Genomic DNA, 19610 nt, shown 5'->3' on the forward strand with positions numbered 1-19610 from the left:
GAAGATTAAGGACAGAAGAACCACCATGTGCTTGGGTAATAGCTACTGGGGCCCAGCAGATAGTGGAGCCTTTGGGACACAGTGAGGAGTGGCCCCTGCCAGAGTCCCTCAATTGCACCCGCTGCTGCTCTCCTGTTCACGGGGGTTTTGAGGAAACAAGAAATGAGATTGTAAAGAAATTAAGATTTTGTTAGGCATATGTCTTTCCAGCCATAGGAGTGAGGACGTCCTACCTTAACTGGAGGTTTTCTGGAATATGAAGCTGAGCCACGTGAGCTTTCTGCTGAGTTTGTTTTTCGCTATCTCAGTTTTCAGCACACTGGGCTTCTTGTCACTTCCCCTGCACTCGGTTTTCTTTGCATTCAGCTTTCACCATGGGATCTTTTGCCGAATTGGGCTCCTGCTGTGCTTGGCCTTTTCCTTGCAGGGAACAAGCCAAGGTTGTTTCAGCCAGGTTAAATCTAAGAAACAGGACCATAGATGTTGGGGGAGTTTGAAATTTCTTTGGTCCTGTCTCATTGCAACAAAAATTTGAAGAGACAGACAGCCCTCGGACAGACCAGTGTTACAGCTCTGTGTTACAGCTCAGTTTTATTCAGAAAGTAAAGGAAAATACATTCTTGAGGTATGAGGGAATGCCAACCCAAAGGACACGAAGAGAAGAGAGGCCCCCAGTCCAACTTTGGCTTCTCTTTTTATGTTTTTTTTTTCCTCCTCCTGGGCCTGCCCTATACAAATTGGGCTATCCAGGAGTGCTGTTTGTTTTATCTGAGGTCCTCACTCTGGTCTTCGGACTTTCCTTTGTTTTATTTTTTCAGGGTTTTCCCTTCCTTGTCTTTTAGCCACTGCCATTCTGGACTCCTTTTTCCTGTTCTAACTACCTAACAAAATCAAAGTTCAATTGCAAAACTTTTAGAGATCTTATTGGTTTTATTCAATATTTCATGAATTGGACAGCATCCTTTCTAGCAGGCAGAAAGGAACTCTGAGGAGTTGTACAAAATGAAAAAAAATATATAAGTAGAAGGGATTGGGAATGAGAAAGTTAATTGGGCAAAAAGTGGATTATGGCAAGGTCATTTCACTTTAGGAGACAGCAGGTGTCTATCAGTCAGATGACCTCATTAGTGCTAAGCAACTGATACCTGATTGACTGGTTCTTGATTCCATTTCTGGGAGAGGCCAAAATTGTAATTAAGTCTTGATGACATGGGACTTGGCATAAGTGACTCCATTTTGGGCTTGTTGTCCTGTTTTCAACACAATTTAAGTTAGTTTAAAGAAAAAAACTGTTAAGAAAGTAATAGTAAAGATGATATGTGTATAAAACACAAATTATGAAGTTTTTTTTTTTTTGGTGGTATACTGATATAATGAAATTTTGTAAAGGTGACTCACAGAAGTCTCAAGTGTGAGAACTATCTCCTAACCCATATCTATGTAACACCATTTGTTGGGTCATTTCTTTCTTTCTTTCTTTTTTTTTTCGCTGAATCATCTATTGTAGTCATCACTATTTTCAAATGGAATTCCACCCCCAAATATGGCTCTTTGGCATAAGAATTATCTTGAGAAACTGCAAGCATAAGATAAGTTTGAAAACAGAGTAGAAGTTTCCCTTTCTTAAAGGAAATCTACATTTATAAATGAAACTTACATTAGAAAAGGTAGCACGGATAGAGCTATTGTCGTCATTTTTTCATCTGAAAAATTTATCTGACTGGCAGAACAACTTTATTTACTGCTCTCATTGTCCCACAACTTACCTACCCTGCTTTAACGTCCCATACCCCTACTTCATTCTTTGCCTCAGGGTGGTATGTTGTTGTTTAGTTGCTAAGTTGAGTCTGACTCTTTTGCGACCACATTGACTGTAGCCGGTCAGTCTCCTCTGTCCATTGGATTTCCCAGGCAAAAATACTGGAATGGGTTGCCATTTTATTCTCCAGGGGATCTTATAAGCCTCTATTGTCTGGATGCCTTTTGAGTCTCATATCTTTGTGGGGCTCCATTACTCTTATACTTAGTATGCATGTAATTAAAATTGTTTTTCTCCTGTTAATCTGTCTTTTATTACAAGGGATGTCAGCCAAGAACCTGGAAGGGTAGAGGGAAAAATATATTTTCTTCTAGACACAAGGAAGAAATCATGCCAAATTGTTATCTCTCATTAATATTTATAGTTTACCAAAAATCAGACATGTCGTTTGACCTATGCCATCACTTTTTAATAAACCCAATCTTCTCAAGGCTTGTGAGTCCATGATTCTGATATTTGAGTTTCTACTTTTGTTCCTTTATTCTTTCCTTTGGCTATAATTGAGTAATTTTTATTTGCATATAACAGAGTGCTAGATATTATAGTACAAAGAAAAAAAATTAAGACTCATCCTCTAGAAGCTTAAAAGACAGTTGGAAGGTGAAAAGGAAAGCACAGAGCAAAACCTAGCATTTATTGAACACTGACCATACCGAGCTTAAAAGCTTTTCATTCATTGTCTCATTTCATCCTTACTACTAATACAAGCTTCTGCTGCTGCTGCTACTGCTGCTAAGTCACTTCAGTCGTGTCCGACTCTGTGCTACCCCATAGATGGCAGCCGACCAGGCTCCGCCATCCCTGGGATTCTCCAGGCAAGAACACTGGAGTGGGTTGCCATTTCCTTCTCCAATGTGTGAAAGTGAAAAGTGAAAGTGAAGTCGCTCAGTCGTGTCCGGCTAGTAGCGACCCCATGGACGGCAGCCCACCAGGCTCCTCTGTCCATGCGATTTTCTAGGCAAGAGTACTGTAGTGGCTCGCCATTGTCTTCTCCGAATACAAGCTTCTGAGGTAGGTACTATAATGACATATGAATGGAACTCTTACGAGGTGCTTTATGTGTGTTCTGTTGTACATATAATTTTCACAAAGCTACTGTGAGGTCCTGACAATCAATGGGGCCCATAACTCAACATTCAAAAAACTAAGATCATGCCATCCAGGACCATCACTTCATGACAGATTTTATTTTCTTGGGCTCCAAAAAATCACTGCAGATGGTGACTGCAGCCAGGAAATTAAAAGATGCTTGCTCCTTGGAAGGAAAGCCCTGACAACCTAGACAGCATATTTAAAAGCAGAGACATCACTTTGCTTTGATGTATAAGCTGTGCTGTGATGTGCTGTGCTGTGATGTATAAGACTCTTGAGAGTCCCTTGGACTGCAAGGAGATCCAATCAGTCCATCCTAAAGGAGATCAGTCCTGAGTGTTCTTTGGAAGGACTGATGTTGAAGCTGAAACGCCAATACTTTGGCTACCTGATGAGAAGAGCTGACTCATTTGAAAAGACCCTGATGCTGGGAAAGATTGAAGGTAGGAGGAGAAGGGGATGACAGAGGATGAGATGGTTAGATGGTATCACTGACTCATTTGACATGAGTTTGGGTAAACTCTGGGAGTTGGTGATGGACATGGAGACCTGGTGTGCTGCAGTCCATGGGGTCGCAAAGAGTTGGACACAACTGAGCGACTGAACTTAATTGATAAGCAAAGGTCTGTATAGTCAAAGCTATGGTTTTTTAAGTAGTCATGTATGGATGTGAAAGCTGCACCATGAAGAAGGCTGAGCGCTGAGGAACTGGTGCTTTCAAACTGTGACATTGGAGAAGACTCTTGAGAATCCCTCAGAATCCCTTGAGAATCTCAGACAAAGAGATCAAACCAATCAACCCTAAAGGAAATCAACCCTGAATATTCATTGGAAGGACTGATACTCCAGTACTTTGACCACCTGATGTGAAGAGCTGACTCATTGGAAAAGAATCTGATGCTTGGAAAAACTGAAAGCAAAAGGAGATGGGGATCATAGAGGATGAAGATGGTTAGATAGCATCATGACTCAATGGATATGCATTTGAGCAAACTCCAAGAGATAATGAAGGACAGGGGAGGCTGGCCTGCTGCCATCCATGGGGTCTCAAAGAGTCAGCATGACTTAGTGACTGAACAACAATAACATTATATTGAAGGGGAAACTGAGTCACAGAGAAGTTATGTAATTTGCTAAAGGTTACCTGCCAGTTAGTGGTAGAGCAGAGGATTGGAAGCCAGGCAGTTTGACTCTAAAACCTGGACTTTTGCTGCCAAAATGAGGATACTGAGGCTTAGAAAGAAAAAAGTAACCTGACCAAGACTATGCGGCTAATAAATATTGAACTGTATTTAGTTTGACTCTAGGGCTCTTTGCCCTTATGCTATTAATACACACTGTCTCATAAAACAATGGGCTAACTCTTTAGAAGAACAGTGTAACTGTCACATGGTAGTGTGTGGTGGTGACAAGTTTAACAGAATTTCCAGATGTTTTCTTCCTTTTCAGGAAGAAAATTTTGTTATTTGCAGTGTTCCCAATGTCCTTATTGAATTTGCTTTTATGCTTAACATTTTTTTTCAATAATAAGGGCAACTAGTTCAACACCTGTACCCTTCAATGCTCTGGGTTACTTGTCTTGCTGCCCTAATAATATGGATGGGCTCGATATCGATATTTTTGTGTTCCATTTGCTGTTTTATTGACATAGTTATTGATGAAAGAAAACTCCATGCACAGATGCATTCTTTGGCCTTAAATTGGCTTGATGGACAGACATTACTTTTGGACAATTAACCCTCTTTGTAGCAAAAGCCTTTCCAGACCAACTGTGTTCACAGTGTATTGATGCTAACATATCCAATGTCTGAATTGATCTTTTCTCTAGCTTTTAGAGGGAGCAGATTTTTTTTGCTTTTATTTTTGCTTGTTGTTAGTTGCTCCGTCATGTCTGACTCTTTGTGACCCCATGGATTGCAGCACGCCAGGATTCCCTGTCCTTCACCATACCCTGAAGCTTGCTCAGACCCATGTCCATTGAGTCGGTGATGCCATCCAACCAACTCATCCTGTGTCATCCCGTTCTCCTCCTGCCTTCAATCTTTCCCAGCATCAGGATCTTTTCCAATGAGTCAGCTATTCACATCAGGTGACCAAAGTATTAGAGCTTCAGCTTCAACATCAGTTCTTCCAATGAATATTCAGGATTGATTTCCTTTAGGATTGACTGGTTTGATCTCTTTGCAGCCCAAGGACTTTCAAGAATCTTCTCCAACACCACAGTTCAAAAACATCAATTCTTCAGGGCTCAGGCTTCTTTATGATCCAGCTCTCACATCCATACATGACTAGTGGAAAACTATAGCTTTGACTAGATGGACCTTTGTTGGCAAAGTGATATCTCTGCTTTTTAATATGCTGTCTAGGTTGGTCATAGCTTTTCTCCCAGGAAACAAGGTTCCACATTCAGTTGACATTGTCACTTTCTTCAGTTCATCAGTTTTGCCACCATCTCTCCAACCAAATAAATAAAGATACAAACCCATCTTGAACACTACATAGAAAGAAGGTAGGCTCTCTAAGAGATGAAGGGCACTTTGACCTGCAGAAATGTTGCGTGTGGTGGTTGTGGTGGTGTGTGTGGATGTACATATGACAGTACATGCATGCTAAGTCACTTCGGTTGTGTCTGACTCTTTGTGACCCCATGGACTGTAGCCCGCCAGACTCCTCTGTTCATTGGATTCTCCAGGCAAGAATACTGGAGTGGATTGCCATGCCCTTCTCCAGGGGATCTTCCCAACCCAGGGATAGAACCTGCATCTCTTATGTCTCCTGCATTGGCAAGTGGGTTCTTTACCACTAGCGCCACCTGGGAAGCCCGCTTGTGACAGAGGAGAGTGCCAATAAGAAATGAAAAAAAAAAAAATCCCTCAGAGTAGGCAGTGGCAGAAGCTTGTGCAGCCATGGCCAAGTTTAAGGCTTGAGATCTTCCTAGCAAGATGGAACCACTGAAACAACTGGGTGGCCTGAATTTGGCACTGTCCAAGCCAGGCATCACCAAAGTGACAAGTATTGTGGCATCCAAGCTCTCCAAGATCCTAGCTGTTTGTAAATTCATTGCCCGAGTTCTCACTGTTGTTAATCAGACTCAAAAAGAGAACCTCAGGAAATTCTGCAAGGGCAAGAAGTACAAGCCTCTGGATCTGCAGCCCAAGAAAGCACATTCTGCAGGTGCAACAAGCATGAGGAGAAGTTGAAGAGCAAGAAATAGCAGCGGAAGAAACAGTTGTACCACTGCTGAAGTTCTTGGTCAAGGCCTGAGCATCACAGAGTCAGTAAAACATAAACAAACTGGCAACAAATAAAAGAGAGACTAAAAGAAGTGTGAAATGGCATAGGAAATTAGGACGGAAAAGTTGTAGTTATTTTATTTGCTATAGTTTCTATGCTATCCAATCTAGAGATTTCCTTGAAGAGATTCCATGTTTCCCCATCAGTGCTATGGGAAGGAAAGGGTTCAATGAATTGAATATCAAAGCAAGAGAGTCTTTTTTTCCAACCCCAAAGAGAAGGATTTAGGTCCTTGCTCTGCTTGGAAAGAAAGAATATATTTCCCAATATGTAACAGGTTATGTAAATCTTAATGAAACTTAAAATACCAGTTGAATACTTGTGATAATGTTCCTTTAAAAATGTTCTTGTGGAGTCACAAAGGACAGGATAATTAAAACTCCTTGCATATTTTAGTTCTTTGACCTCTCATTAGTTTTAGCATTATAAATTGCCATCTGTTAGCAACCTAATTTGACTATTAGCCCCTCTGAGCTTACTGCACGCATTCTTTAGAGTGGACTCTGCATGACTCAGAATGCATGCTGTTACTGCATACCCAGGATGGAAAATGGAAGAGAAAATTGCCTTGCTCCTGTGTGTTCATAAGTTACTCATACCAAAGTGTTTAAGTGAAGGGAAAGCAGTTCCTTCCAATATCCATGGCTATAAGTTTGATAAAAGAAGCTCAATGAGCAGTGTGACTAGTTCATTCTGGAATTAGCTTTATGAGGTAACATGGAGGGAGGAGAAAAAAGAATTTTGGTCCCTACAGTTTTATCATTATAAAAAGATTGGCCTGTCATATCACCTTTTGCCACCCTGCATAGCAAACTAAAAACTGGCATATTTCCTCAAGATATTTCCACAAATGATTGTAGAAACTTAAGCTGGGGGCTACTAACACTCTCATTCTTTGTCTCTCTGGATAGGTACTTTCATCTCAGCATTTTAATTAATTCCTCAATATTGCTACTAGGAATCTTACCAAGTATAATCAAGCCAATGTCAATAAAACAACTTTACTTCTATTCCTTTTTAAGTGAGCAAATCAGAGAGTTGTGAGAAAGCAGGAAAACATAAGAATATGGAAATATACTCCTCATCCTTGCCAAACATAAGTAACTGAAAAACTTAGTCCCATTGGCTCCATTACATACCAGAAGATCATTCAAAGCAAGCATGAAATCTTCAACTGTCCTGAGTTTAAGATCATGAAAGATTAATTGCAGTCAGAATTAAAGTTTGAAAAATGAAGGCGGACACATACATAACAATGGAGACAACAATAGAATACAAAAGATTCTCTTAGTGAACTTCCTCTTAATCACCTTACTGGATTAACTGACACACAGGACCAGGACCAATAGGCTCCATACACTAACTGCTTATAGTTAGTAGTGTGGTTAGAAGTAGTGTGACTAGAAGTGTTGAGTTTGCCCAGATACTTCTGCTTCAACAGTTTGAGTTGTATGCTTATCGAAAATTAGTTGAGTTTATTCTAAATCTATTTATGCCAGTTGTACATAATAATGTAGTTATGTGATTTAATTAAATATTATGTAAACTGATGAAATATGAATGTAAAATGAGTTGTTTCTTCAATGAAATCTAGATTGAATGCCTTTTTAAGACTCAGTAAATGCAGGGCACTAAAAAAAATCTGTCAAATTAGGCATGGGTGAGAAAAAAGTAGAAGATGGGGGAAATTATAATAATTAAGAAGATTCTACATTCATATTGCTTCACATGTTTTCTTTTTTCCTTTATCTTATGGATACTTTCAAACATATCTAAAATTAGAGAGTCTAGTATAATTAAACAGGATTCTCTCATCATCCAGCTTCAATAATTATCCCTACATGTCCAATCTTGCTTAAACTATACCCATCCATTCCTTCACCACAATTATTTTGAGACAAATCTCAAATATCGTATCACTTCCTCACATAGGTCTTTTTTCATTCTCATTGCACTTTAAAGGAATCCAAACTAGAAATTATGGATGTAGCTTGTGCAAGCAAGATAGTGCAAAAGTGTAAAAGTCAAACCATACTTGAGAAAAGGGCTGGAGGGTAGAAAAAAAAATGTGGAAACCAAGTACTGGGCCCTAGAAGGAAGAAGCTATTCACTTATCCTCCTATCCAAAAAAAAAAAAGGAAGGCATGACCAAGGTGTTGGAGTAGGAAGACCTTGAGAACAACTCCTCCCAATGGCACACCAAAATTACAACTATTTACAGAGCAATTGTTTATGAGAATGACCTGAGTGAAAGTGAAAGTCGCTCAGTCGTGTCCGACTCTTTGCGACCCCATAGACTATACAGTCCATGGAATTCTCCTGGCCAGAATACTGGAGTGGGTAGCCTTTTCCTTCTCCAGGGGATCTTTCCAATCCAGGGATCGAACCCAGGTCTCCAACATTGCAGGCAGATTCTTTACCAGCTGAGCCACAAGAAAGCTAAAAAGAAAGAACCACATCAAGATGGGTAGGAGTGGTGGAGATGGGGAATAGTCAAGACTCATACTCCTGGAAGAGGCAACCCACGAATGGGAGGATAATCACAATTGCAGAGGTTCTCCACAAGAAGCGAGGGGTCTGAGCCACATGTCAAGCTTTCAAGCCCAGGGCTGCACACTGGGAAGATGAGCCTGCAGAACATGTAAGTTTGAAGACCAGTGCAGCTTAGATATGGGAGAGGGAGAGGGCTGTCGGAAACAGTCTCTACTCATAAAAGACATATGTAACATCTCATGTATTCCAAGACCAGCACAGAGGTAGTAGTTTGAAAACAGTCTGGTCAGAATACTTTGCTGATCTTAGAGAGCCTCTTGGATTGGTAGTAGGCAATTAGGACTATCCTTAGGAATATAGATGCTGGTGGCAGTTATTTTGGGGAGCTTGTTCTGCCATAAGGGCACTGGTGCTGGCAAGCACTATTTTGGAGCATCTTTTTAGCCTATTAGTGTTCAGGGTTTACTCATCCACTAGCAGACTGTCACCATCCCTGGGGCCCTCTGGGCTGGACAACCAGCCTGGGACTTCCTGGGATAAGCAGCCACCCTGGGACCTGGCCCAACTCATCAACAAGCCAACACCAGCCCCAGGACACCCAACCCCTGCATTCTGCCATGCTGGGACCCAGCTCTACACCAGTGGGTTGGCAGCCACCATGTAAAGAAGGGCTTAGCAACCAAGTGGACCAGGGGCCAGCTATGCCTACCAGTGCATCCATAGCAGTCAGCCCTGCCACAACAGAAGGGCCCATGTAGCCCACAAAAGGGAACAACTAGAGCATATAACTCCAGTGACCAGATGATAGTGTGTTGTTGAACCCCATAAAATGCCTGCTACATAAGGCTATTTCTCCAAAGTCAGGAACTGTAACTGACCTACTTAATATTTAAAAATAGAAAGAACTAAACAAAATGAAGAAACAGAGGAATATGATAAAACCACGGAAGAAGAACTAAGCAAAATGAAGAATAATAATCTACTTGATAAAGAATTCAAGGTAATAATCATAAAAGGATACTCAATGAATTCTGAATGGAATTAACACAGTGAGAAGTTTAACAGAGAGTTTGGAAATATAAGAGCTTCCCTAGTGGCACAGATGGTAAAGAATCTGCCTGCAATGCAGGAGACCTGAGTTTGATCCCTGGATTGGAAAGTTCCCCTGGAGAAGGGAATGGCTACTCACTCCATTATTCTTGCCTGGAGAATTCCATGGTCAGAGGAGCCTGGCAGGCTACTGTCCATGGGATCCCAAAGAGTCAGACATGACTGAAAGACTAAAACTTTCACTTTGGAAATATAAAGATGAATGAAATAAAGTTGAACAATGAAATCATTGAAGGAAAAGTACACTAGAAGGAATCAACAGTATGTTAGATGGTACAGAAGAACAAATCGGCAAACTAGAAGACAGAGTAGTGGAAAACACTCAAGCTGAACAGAAAAAAATAATTTTAAAATATGAAGACAGTGTAAGAGACCCCTGGGACATCAAGAGTACTAATATTTACATTACAGTGGTCTCAGAAGGCAAGAGAAAGAGGTAGGGGCAGAGAACTTACTTATTTGAAGAATTAATAGTTAAAAACTTCCCGAACCTGGGAAAAGAATGAGGCATCCTGGTCAAGGAAATACAGAGCTCCAAATAAGACAAATCCAAAGAGGTCCACATCAAGACACAGTATAATTAAAATGGCAAAAATTAAAGAAAATACCCTAAAAATAGAAAGAGAAAAGCAACTAGTTATGTACAAGGGAACTCCTGTAAGACTCTCAACTGTCTTTTCAGCAAAAATAAATATGCTGCAAAGATATATTTTACAACACAGGGAATATGGCCAATATTTATAATAACTATAAGTGGAGCATAACCTTTAAAGGCTGTGAATCACTACATTGTATACTTATAACTCACAATATTGTAAAGCAACTATATTTCAATTAAAAATGAAATAAATAAAAAGCAAAACAAATGAACAAACAGAACAAAATAAAAACAGAATCATAGATATGGAGAAGAAATAGGTCTTTGTGAGAAGGGAGAGTGATAGAATGCTGAGCAAAATAGATGAAGGAGATTGAGATACAAACGTCCAATAATAAAATAAATGTCATGTACTCAGTTGTTCATTTGTGTCCAACTCTTGGGGATGTAATATACAGCATAGGGAATATGGCCAATGATATGTCAATAAATTTGTACGGTGACAGATAGTAACTAGATTTATTGTGATCATTTTGTAATGTATAAAAATATAAAATCACTATTTTGTAACACCTGAAACTAATATAGTATTGTAAGTCAATTATACTTCAATAAAGTATTTTTCATATAAAATATTTGAGATACAATATATTTTAATGATTGTTTTAGTCACTTAGAAAATGAGCAGATAAATGACCTGAATGGCTCCTCTAGCCAAATTGTGCCATTTGAACGCAGAGGAAGTTGAGAGAGAAAGAGTAGAGCCAGAAGGGCAGAGATGAGAGGTTTTTATGAGATAGGGTGAACAATGGTTTGTGATTTAACACGTACATTTCTGGTTCCTCATTTCCTGACTGGGCTTTGTTGGATTTCCATGAGGTTGTTGGTTGCAGTCTTTTATTAAACCCCCTTCTATTTAAGCTTGTCTGAATACATTCCTGTTCTTTGAGGCCAACGATTACTGACTGAGAAAAAGGATAGCCTCTGATATTGAGGGTGTAAGGAGAGAATCAAAAGGCACAGACAAAAAACACTTTACAGTTTAAATCAAATATAGTGTTTGGTTAAGTTCTCTTGGCAAGTCCCTGTGTGTGTCTGCATAAGTGTATGTGCACTTATGTGTTTGTGTATGTATGTAATTATGCCTTTAATATCTACTAATATGTGTGCTTTCTATACAGCACTGAAGGCTATTCCAGCTTAACAGACTTAATTCACATATAATATTAAACAGGAAGGAATTATCTACAGGTAAACCCATGACTATGGAACAGGAAATATTTACATTATTTTCTTCATGTTTTTACTACTATGCTCCTCCATTGTTTAAAAGTTGCCTATGAACCTGAAAAAGATCATTTTCTATTTTAATTCTATTTCATTCTACATGAACCAATTCAGGGTTGGTAATAGAAGATAAGTGGAAATGTTAGTCACTCAGTCATGTCCGACTGTTTGTGACCCCATGGACTATAGCCCACCAGGCTCCTCTGTTCATGGAGTTCTCTAGGCAAGAATACTGGAGTGGGAAGCCATTCGCTTCTCCAGGGGATCTTCCTGACCCAGGGATTAATGCTCCCAAACTCTCATGTTCTTTTTTTTTTAATTTTTATTTAATAAATGGTACAAAACACAATGCCAAAAATATTAACAGTTAAAATTTCACCAAATGAAAAAAATACTATAGAATACACAGTTGCAAAAAGCTATATTAAGTTATTTTACAACTGCCTCAAGCTGCGAAAAGAAAAAAAAAACAAACAATGCCATACTTAAGTTATCCCTCCCTCAAAATAAAGCCATTTATATTATAAACCATGAGCTCCCCATCAAAAGACGGGAACTGCTTTTGTTAATTCATATATATATATATATATATGTATATATGTATATATATATGTATATATATATATTATATATATATATATGACTGTATCACTTTGCTATACACCTAAGAGGCCGTTCCTTCTGGAAGTGTATAAATTAACCTGGGATAGAACCTGCATGCTAAATTTACTAATTAAGAAATGAGAAACCAGAACTATAAAGCTGGCATAGAAATACAAGAAACTATTCTTAAGTAATCTTTTAAAACTTTGGACAGTTACAGATTTTGCCATTTGTTATAAACTGGTATATGTAATTTAACCAGAACCATGAGAAAGTTGGTATTCTGTGAATTCTGAGGCACTTTTGACATGTTGTAGGAGTGATGTGGACTTTCTTGAGTTTTACACATTCATAAGTGAATGGTCTGTATCTCGTTCCTTTGTTGGTTTTCTGTGAGCTGTAGTTTCTGGGAAATGAGCAGCTCTCATTCCTATAACTCTTGTAACCCAGTCATTCGTGTGCCTCCTTCATGAGGACTCAGTGCGGCTGTGGTGCTGTTATCCCTCTGATAGGAACTCTAACTCAGTGTAAAGTCCCAAAGATCTGTTCAGTTCAGTTCAGTCGCTCAGTCGTGTCCGACTCTTTGCGACCCCATGAATCACAGTACACCAGGCCTCCCCATCCATCACCAACTCCCGGAGTTCACTCAAACTCATGTCCATCGAGTCAGTGATCCCATCTAGCCATCTCATTCTCTGTCATCCCTGTCTCCTCCCGCCCCCAATCCCTCCCAGAATCAGATTCTTTTCCAGTGAGTCAACTCGTCGCATGAGGTGGCCAAAATATTGCAGTTTCAGCTTCAGCATCAGTCCTTCCAATGAACACCCAGGGTTGATCTCTTTTAGAAAGGACTGGTTGGATCTCCTTGCAGTCCAAGGGACTCTCAAGAGTCTTCTCCAGCACCACAGTTCAAAAGCATCAATTCTTCAGTGATCAGCTTTCTTCACAGTCCAACTCTCACATCCTTACATGACCACGGAAAAAATCATAGCCTTGAATAGACGGACCTTTGTTGGCAAAGTAATGTCTCTGCTTTTTAATATGTTATCTAGGTTGGTCATAACTCTTCTTCCAAGGAGTAAGCGTCTTTTAATTTCATGGCTACAATCAGCATCTGCAGTGATTTTGGAGCCCCAAAAAATAAAGTCTGACACTGCTTCCACTGTTTCCCCGTCTATTTCCCAAGAAGTGATGGAACCAAATGCCATGATCTTTGTTTTCTGAATGTTGAGCTTCAAGCCAACCTTTTCACTGTCCTCTTTCACTTTCATCAAGAGGCTTTTGAGTTCCTCTTCACTTTCTGCCATAAGGGTGGTGTCATCTGCATATCTGAGGTTATTGATATTTCTCCCAGCAATCTTGATCTGTCACTTATTTTTATTTTATACTGTACTATATTTTATTTACAGTGCTGTGTTTGTTTTAGATGTATACCAAACTCTTATGTTCAACTATTATATAGAGTTCAACTTAACTCTTTCTGTGAACTGTGTTTCATACATGAAAAAAACTAAAACTCAGAGAAGTTATCTTGTCCAAAGTTGCACAACTAGTGAGTGGCAGAATGAGATACTCTTTCTATGGCAAGAAAGGTTGTTTTTCCTCCAACATTTAGTGCAGTAGCATTTGAGTTTCCATATGAAAGCAGAATGGAATACATAGATTAAAATAAGATTACCAGTGACATTCTTCCATGATGAAGAAATAATTAATAGTATTACAGATGGAATTCCTTTAATTTAGCATTCTGTTAATTAATCACATGGACTATTAAATGGGAATATACCTACCGAGGAAAATATGCTTTATTCAAGACAGAACAGGGATGATCACAGTCTTGTGTTCAAATTGTAAGAACACATCTTGGTCCACATGGCTTTAATTTAAGTCATAGGTAAATTTGAATCATCCCTGATCTGATCTTAACCTCTTTTGTATTTATCACTATTATCTACAATACTGGTGGCACTAGGGGTGAAGAACCCATCTGCCAATGCAGGAGACATAAGAGACATGAGTTTGATCCCTGGGTTGGGAAGATCCTCTAGAGAAGAAAATGGCAATCCACTCCAGTAATCTTGCCTAGAGAATCCCCCGGACAGAGGAGGCTGGCGGGTTACAGTCCGTGGAGTCACAAAGAGTCGGACACGACTGAAGCGATTTGGCACACACCTACAACATTCACTTTGCTTTTCTTATGAAATGCCTCCAGTGGAAATGTCAAGGAGTATTTTGTATTTTGAATAAGAATTAGGAATTCTCCAGTGGAGGAAAATCTGGAAAGATATTCAGGAAATCTGGTTGTAACATTTTGTAAACAGCATATGTAGATTTAGCACTGGTCAGGTAGGTATTGATTTTTGTGCACTTTCCTTGAGGAAACCACTTCCCTTACCTGGATCTCAGTTTCAGTTCAGTTCAGTTCAGTCACTTAGTCGTGTCCGACTCTCTGCGACCCCACGAACCACAGCACGCCAGGCCTCCCTCTCCATCACCAACTCCCGGAGTTCACTCAAACTCATGTCCATCGAGTCGGTGATGCCATCCAGCCATCTCACTCTCGGTCGTCCCCTTCTCCTCCCACCCCCAACCTTTCCCAGCATCAGAGTCTTTTCCAGTGAGTCAACTCGTCGCATGAGGTGGCCAAAGTATTGGAGTTTCAGCTTTACCATCAGTCCTTCCAATGAACACCCAGGATTGATCTCCTCTAGAATGGACTGGTTGGATCTCCTTTCAGTCCAAGGGACTCTCAAGAGTCTTCTCCAGCACCACAGTTCAAAAGCATCAATTCCTCGGTGATCAGCTTTCTTCACAATCCAACTCTCACATCCGTACATGACCACGGGAAAAACCATAGCCTAGACTAGACGGACCTTGGTTGGCAAAGTAATGTCTCTGCTTTTTAATATGCTATCTAGGCTGGTCATAAATTTCCTTCCAAGGAGTAAGAGTCTTTTAATTTCATGGCTAAAATCAGCATCTGCAGTGATTTTGAAGCCCCAAAAAATAAAGTCTGACATTGTTTCTACTGTTTCCCCATCTATTTCCCATGAAGTGATGGGACGAGATGTCATGATCTTTGTTTTCTGAATGTTGAGCTTCAAGCCAACCTTTTCACTCTCCTCTTTCACTTTCATCAAGAAGCCTTTGAGTTTCTCTTCACTTTCTGCCATAAGGGTGGTGTTATCTGCATATCTGAGGTTATTGATATTTCTCCCAGCAATCTTGATTCCAGCTTGTGCTTCTTCCAGCCCAGCATTCCTCATGATGTACTCTGTATATAAATTAAAGAAGCAAGGTGACAATATACAGCCTTGACGTACTCCTTTTCCTATTTGGAACCAGTCTGTTGTTCCATGTCCAGTTCTAACTGTTGCTTCCTGACCTGCATACAGGTTTCTCAAGAGGCAGGTCAGGTGGTCTGGGATTCCCATCTCTTTCAGAATTTTCCACAGTTGATTGTGATCCACACAGTCAAAGGCTTTGGCATAGTCAATGAAGCAGAAATAGATGTTTTTCTGGAACTCTCTTGCTTTCTCAATGCTGATGTTGGCAATTTGGTCTCTGGTGCCGCTGCCTTTTCTAAAACCTTCTTGAACATCTGGAAGTTCACGATTCACACATTGCTTAATCCTGACTTGGAGAATTTTGAGCATGACTTTACTATTATGTGAGATGAGTGCAATTGTGCGGTAGTTTGAGCATTCTTTGACATTGCCTTTCTTTGGGATTGGAAAGAAGACTGACCTTTTCCAGTCCTGTGGCCACTGAGGAGTTTTCCAAACTTGCTGGCATACTGAGTTAAGCACTTTCACAGCATCATCTTTCAGGATTTGAAATAGCTCAATTGGAATTCCATCACCTCCACTAGCTTTGTTCTTCGTGATGCTCTCTAAGGCCCACTTGACTTCACATTCCAAGATGTCTGGTTCCAGGTGAGTGATCTCACCATCGTGATTATCTTCGTCGTGAAGATCTTTTTTGTACAGTTCTTCTGTGTATTCTTGCCACCTCTTCTTAATATCTTCTGCTTCTGTTAGGTCCATACCATTTCTGTCCTTTATCGAGCCCATCTTTGCATGAAATGTTCCCTTGATATCTCTAATTTTCTTGAAAAGATCTCTTGTTTTTCCTATTCTGTTGTTTTCCTCTATTTCTTTGCATTGATCGCTGAGGAAGGCTTTCTTATCTCTCCTTGCTATTCTTTGGAACTCTGCATTCAGATGCTTATATCTTTCCTTTTCTCCTTTGCTTTTCGCTTCTCTTCTTTTCACAGCTATTTGTAAGGCCTCCTCAGACAGCCATTTTGCTCTTTTGCATTTCTTTTCCATGGGGATGGTCTTGGTCCCTGTCTCCTGTACAATGTCACGAACCTCCGTCCAGAGTTCATCAGGCACTCTATCTATCATATCTAGACCCTTAAATCTATTTCTCACTTCCACTGTATAATCATAAGGGATTTGATTTAGGTCATATCTGAATGGTCTAGTGGTTTTCCCCACTTTCTTCAATTTAAGTCTGAGTTTGGCAATAAGGAGTTTATGATCTGAGCCACAGTCAGCTCCTGGTCTTGTTTTTGCTAACTGTATAGAGCTTGTCCATCTTTAGCTGCAAAGAATATAATCAGTCTGATTTCGGTGTTGACCATCTGGTGATGTCCATGTGTAGAGTCTTCTCTTGTATTGTTGGAAGAGGGTGTTTGCTATGATCAGTGCATTCTCTTGGCAAAACTCTATTAGCCTTTGCCCTGCTTCATTCCGTGCTGAAAGGCCAAATTTGCCTTGTTACTCCAGGTGTTTCTTGACTTCCTACTTTTGCATTCCAGTCCCCAATATGAAAAGGACACCTTTTTTTGGGTGTTAGTTCTAAAAGGTCTTGTAGATCTTCATAGAACTGTTCAACTTTGGCTTATTCAGCATTACTGGTTTGGGTATAGACTTGGATTACTGTAATATTGAATGGTTTGCCTTGGAAACAAACAGAAATCATTATGTCCTTTTTAAGATTGCATCCAAGTACTGAATTTCAGACTCTTTTGTTGACCATGATGGCCTTTCCATTTCTTCTAAGGAATTCCTGCTTACAGTAGTAGATATAATGGTCATCTGAGTTAAATTCACCCATTGCAGTCCATTTTAGTTCACTGATTCCTAGAATGTCTATGTTCACTCTTGCCATCTCCTGTTTGACCACTTCCAATTTGCCTTGATCATGGACCTAACATCCAGGTTCCTATGCAATATTGCTCTTTACAGCAACGTACCTTGCTTCTATCACTGGTCACATCCACAACTGGATATTTGTTTTGCTTTGGCTCCTTCCGTTCATTCTTTCTGGAGTTATTTCTCCACTGATCTCCAGTAGCATACTGGGCACCTACTGACTTGGGGAATTCCTCATTCAGTATGCTATCATTTTGCCCTTTGATACTGTTCATGGGGTTCTCAAGGCAAGTATACTGAAGTGGTTTGCCATTCCCTTCTCCAGTGGACCACATTCTCTCAGACCTCTTCACCATGACCCGTCCGTCTTTGGTGGCCCCCCAGGGCATGGCTTAGTTTCACTGAGTTAGACAGGGCTGTGGTCCATATGATCAGATCAACTAATTTTTTGTGATTAGTTTAGGGCTTCCAAATTGAGCAACCTTGTCTAAATTATCTCTATAAATCTTTCCTAGAACCTGGTGAATCTAATATTTGAAGGATACCAGCCTAGTTTGTACTGATATCTTATGTGACTTCCCCTAGACATGACACAATCTGACAGGACTCTTCCATACAGCTGTTTTCCCTTGCAATTTCATGAGCGTTGTATGGTTCCTACTGAATGACTAAAATGTATTTGTTGGTGTATGACAGAGAAATATCATTCTCCTTTTAAAAAAAAATTGGAGGAATAGTCTGTTTAATTTATAAGCCTACCATTCATTCAAAAATATTAAATGCGTTTAAAACAGAGAACAATTCTTTGTCACACAATGAAGGCAACTTCTAGAAAATTCCACGTGGCCAATTTCTAGTTTCCTTTAGGAAATACAGAGTCAAACCCCTCTTAACTCTACCCTCCAAGTGGCTCAGTGGTAAAGAATCTGCCTGCCAATGTAGGAGATGCAAGAGACCTGGGTTCGACCCCTGGGTTGGGAAGATCCCCTGGAGAAGGGAATGGCAATCCACTCCAGCATTCTTGCCTGGAGAATCCCATGGACAGAGGAGCCCTGATGGACTACATTCCATGGGCTCGCAAAGAATTAGACACGACTGAGCTACTGAGCATGGCACAGCAGTCATCCAGTACAGAGTTTCCCTACAAATCAATTCACTGTAGCTTTGCTAAGTCTAATTTCTCTGTCCTCATAAATGTACATTCAGTATTAATGGCGAAACTGGAGATGAGATTGTGGCAAGTCTGTCAGACATACATTTTTTTTTTAAACTTTTACATACTATTGGCTCATTTCTGAGTCTTGGGAAAAGTCAAAACAATATGTTTGATTATCAATGGTATCTCTGTTCCCAGGGTAACAACTTTAGTTTCTGTGATATTCAAATTATGTTCCTAAACCTGAACCATTTTCCCTTTTTATTTTTACACGAGTTATCTTTTCTCACACCAGTTTTTCTTGAATATACTCTCGATGTACCTTCCACTCTCTTTTACATCGTGTCTAGCAGTATATATGCGATTGCTTGTTACATGAAATCAGAAGGTTTTACGGTATATGGTTAAATTCAGTGCTACTATATTCTGGAAACAGCGTTCGTCTTTCTAACTGGCTGCTGAAGCAGTACTACCAAGGGGACGGTTCTGACTTCATTCAGGTGTCTTTTTTTTTTTTCGCCTCAAACAGTTTTCTTAGACATTTATTTGCTGTCATTTTTTTTTTCTTACAATAGAAAACAGCTAATAAATAATATTTCACTGAATTATTCTCTGGATACAGCCTCCTCTCTTATTTTAAGATGAGAATTTTGAATCAGCAGTATGCTGGTTTATTTGTCATATGTGTATGGCAAATAAATATATTTACCATATATTTTATATATATATATATAAAATCTATATGAAAGCTATATATGTGTGTGTATATATACATATATATACATACATACATACATACATATATTATATATAGTTACTAAGAGATTGCAACCTCCCAATCCTGTATGGGACAGTGACATTTAGGATATATACTATTGGTTACATTTCTGATATTTTGATTAACATGTTTGTTTCAGTTTTTGAGAATTTTCATATGATTTGAAAGGGTCAGAGAGGCATTTGTGACTTCAAAAGTATTGCAGTCTTTTCCAGCTT

The 19610-nt window shown here is 39.6% G+C and overlaps 1 pseudogene; it reads left to right on the forward strand.

Moving 5' to 3' along the window:
* Positions 1-5817: 5817 nt before the first annotated feature.
* On the forward strand, positions 5818-6175 carry LOC148773366 (large ribosomal subunit protein uL29 pseudogene; annotated as a pseudogene).
* Positions 6176-19610: the final 13435 nt, after the last annotated feature.

Source organism: Moschus berezovskii, chromosome X, assembly GCF_049115385.1.
Source record: "Moschus berezovskii isolate FMDL1 chromosome X, NW_MosBer_1.0, whole genome shotgun sequence".
Taxonomy (NCBI): Eukaryota; Metazoa; Chordata; class Mammalia; order Artiodactyla; family Moschidae; genus Moschus; species Moschus berezovskii.